The following is a 3,461-nucleotide window of genomic DNA, read 5'->3' as shown; positions in this document are numbered from 1 at the left end:
ATGCCCATCCTGCCCAGAGAAAGCCTGGAGATTTCAGTCACAAAACCTGCATATCCGAATTTTCAGCTGTTATATTTCAGTGAGAGCCATCCTGAGACGATGGAAACCAGAGGAGGGCATGGTGGCGATTTTGGATTGTGGGAGGAAGTGGCTGCACTGGGTTCTGGTTGGGTGGGCAGCAAACTAACCTACCTCCCTCTGATTTACCCTAGTGTCTTCAGCCTTTTGCAGGTCCAAGGTTAACTGTGGCTGTTGATATCTTCCAGATTTGTCTATGGGTCTCTGAAACAAGACCAATCCATTAGCTTGTATAGCTGAGCCTGGGGTGGTTTGTTAACATGGCTCCCACATACCTTTCGGGAGTTTAATTTCTCGGGAAACGTAGTCCTGAGTTGTTGGGAGCCAGCCAGAGGCACAGTGGCCATTTGAGGTTATCGGGAAGCATGAAGACACCATCAGACTGTTGATGCACTCACCTGAGGGTACAGGTTGATTTCCTGCAGGCACTGCACAACCAGACTACAAACATTCATTGAATGAATTAACGAATAATCAACATTTTCAAAATGTGTCTCTTTATTGCATTTTAGAAGGGTAACTTCTAATAGGAAAATAATCTTCATGGTATAATCAAGACCTACGATTTATTCTTAATATGTTTAATAAAAGCTACACATTTTGAAATTTATACAAAGAAATTCTTTTAAATTATCTGTCTTTATAATTTACTTGTAAATTACTAAGATATCACTGTTTCTTCCACCGTTCTTAGCATAGAAATTTACAGACAGAATGTGCTAAGTAAAAATTCATTTTGGCACTTCTCTTCAATGTAGTACTGGAAGTACTTGGAAGAGAAAATAGATAAGAAAAAGATATTAAGGGTTTTTCATGTATGAAAGTTAGAAATAATCTCTCACTATTCACAGAAGATATCATACTATATTCAGAGAATACTAAAATCTCTACGAAAAACTCCCAGAGACAATAGACATTTATAGTAAAATTGCAGGCTATAAACTCAATACCCAAAAGTCTATGGCTTTTTTATATGCAAGTAATGAGAGAGAAGAAAATGACATGAAAAAGCAATCCCATTCACAATCGTGCTGCAGAAAATCAAGAACCTTGGAATCAGCTTAACTAAAGAGGGAAAGGACCTATACATCAGGAAATTAAAAAGGACACGAGGAAATGGAAACATATATACTGCATATGGAATGGGAGATTTAACATTGTCAAAATGGCAATTCTCCAAGAAGCATTGGAAAAATTCAACTTGATCCCTATAAAGACACCCATGACATTTTTCAAAGAAATTGATCAAGCACTCCTGAAATTCACATGGAACAACAAACGCACACGAATAGCTAAAGCAATTCTTGGGGAAAAGACAATGGAGGCATCACCTTCCCCAACCTCAAACTCTACTACAAACGATAATAATGAGAACAGCATGGTACTGGAACAAAGGCAGAGCTGCAGACCTATGGAAAAGGATTGAATATACTGACACACACCCTCAAATATATAATCATCTAATCTTTGATAAGGGAGCAAGAAATGTGAAGTGGATCAAGAGAGTCCTTCTGAACAAACGGTGCAGAAAAAACTTGACAGCTACATGCAAAAAAAAAAAATGGCTCAGACCTCTACCTACCACCATGCACAAAAGTCAGATAAAAATGGGTCAAAGGCCTCAACATCAGACCAGAATCCCTCAGGCTCATTGATGACAAGGTAGGCAAATCCCTCCACAACATTGAAGCTAAAGGTATCTTCAAATATAACACGCCACTTGCCAAGCAACTGGAAACAGATATAAACAAAGGGAACTATCTTAAATTAAGCAGCTTCTGTACCTCAAAAGAAACAGTGACCAGAAACAAAGACTCCGCCATGCGGGCAAAATACTCACAGAAGCCTACCAGGTTCTCTGAGAGTGAGAACTGGACTATCAGAGTTGCTGTCTTCTAAATAAGATCCAGTCTCTGAATGTTGGCCATTGATGGCATTACATGGATCCAGGAGCAGTTCGTGGTTGTAGAATTAATTATTAGAAGATGGGGGATTTGGAAGGAGGGGGCACAGTCTTGATCTGAGCAGCCATGGAGTTCTCATCCCCCGGTCCCGCACATCTGGGTTCCTCTTCCAGTTCCTTCATGCAAGAGGCTCCTTCAAGCTTGGGAAGGGTGGTCTTAAGCGTACCTATGGCTGGTTGCAGAGGTCTTCAGCTGCCGGGGCTCTAATCAGGGCGGTGAGGGAAACTCACCCCGGCACCTCCAAGGGGCCTCGGTGAGGAAAGCCAGGTGCGAGGTCAGGACACTGTCGTTTTAGACATATTTGGAATTAATTTTAGATCGAAAAGTACACATCATTCAAAATACTTATGTGCTTAGCAATAAATTACTACACATTTGTTCAATCACCTCAGAGACCCCACTCTGCTCAGAGAACTAGATTTTTAATTACAGGTCTGTTTTGCCCATGTGTCATGACTGAGAATCACTATCAGTAGATATGAAACTCACTACACACAAAGATGCACACAGGTTACTTTGAGTCATCTATGTTGTTAATGTGAGTTGGCCATTAAACTTCACTGAGACCCTTTGTTCTGTCCTTTATAGGAGCCTCATGAGTCTCAACTTCCGTTCAAGTTGAACTTGTAATAAGTTGGAATGAAATCATCAATATGATCCTCACCTCATCCTTCAGGAGAAAAATCCTACATACATTCAAGGTGGTCAAAGTGCAGACAACACCATTCACCTTTTCCTGGAGATGTACACAGGACTGAGGTGAGAACAGCAAAAGGCTCTATTTTAATGTTCTTAATGAAGGATTCAGGGAACAACATTAAACAAACTCATATACCATCTTCCAAAAGAATTATTTTGTAAAACTGATGCCTAGGGTATGGTAAACGATAATATAGTAAAAACCATATTTTTATTTCTGGGACATTAAAATTCTAAATCTATTTATTATTCATGCTGCTTTGAAATACATTCCTTGATAAGGAATCATTGTCTGCCAAAGGAGTGAGAAAGGACAACACTCAAAGTAATAAGAAGCGAAAAATATGGAAAAATTTACTCCTACTAGGTTTGATAACACATATACTAAAATTGAAATGATACAATGATGAGCATGGTCCTTGCACAGAGATAACATGCAAACTTGTAAAGCATTCCATATTTTTGTTGCAAGAAGAACTAACAAGTATACTTTAAGCTAAGACAATCCCCGCAAGTACAAAAATTATACATAAAGAGAGAACAAATCCCCAAAACAACAATCTCTCTCAATGTCAATGGACGAAATGTGCCAATTCAGAGGCACAGAATAGGAAGATGAATTAGAAAATTGAACCCAACATTCTGCTGACTGCAAGAAACATGTCTGAACAATCAAAGCAACCATGGGCTAAAAGTAAAAGGCTGGGAAACAAGTTTTCA

General features: G+C 39.2%; 1 pseudogene; it reads left to right on the top strand.

Moving 5' to 3' along the window:
• Positions 1-3,108: 3,108 nt before the first annotated feature.
• LOC130025854 (uncharacterized) lies at positions 3,109-3,205 on the top strand (annotated as a pseudogene).
• Positions 3,206-3,461: the final 256 nt, after the last annotated feature.

Source organism: Sorex fumeus, unplaced genomic scaffold, assembly GCF_029834395.1.
Source record: "Sorex fumeus unplaced genomic scaffold, SorFum_2.1 ptg000032l, whole genome shotgun sequence".
Taxonomy (NCBI): domain Eukaryota; kingdom Metazoa; phylum Chordata; class Mammalia; order Eulipotyphla; family Soricidae; genus Sorex; species Sorex fumeus.
This window is presented reverse-complemented; position numbering and strand designations above follow the sequence as displayed.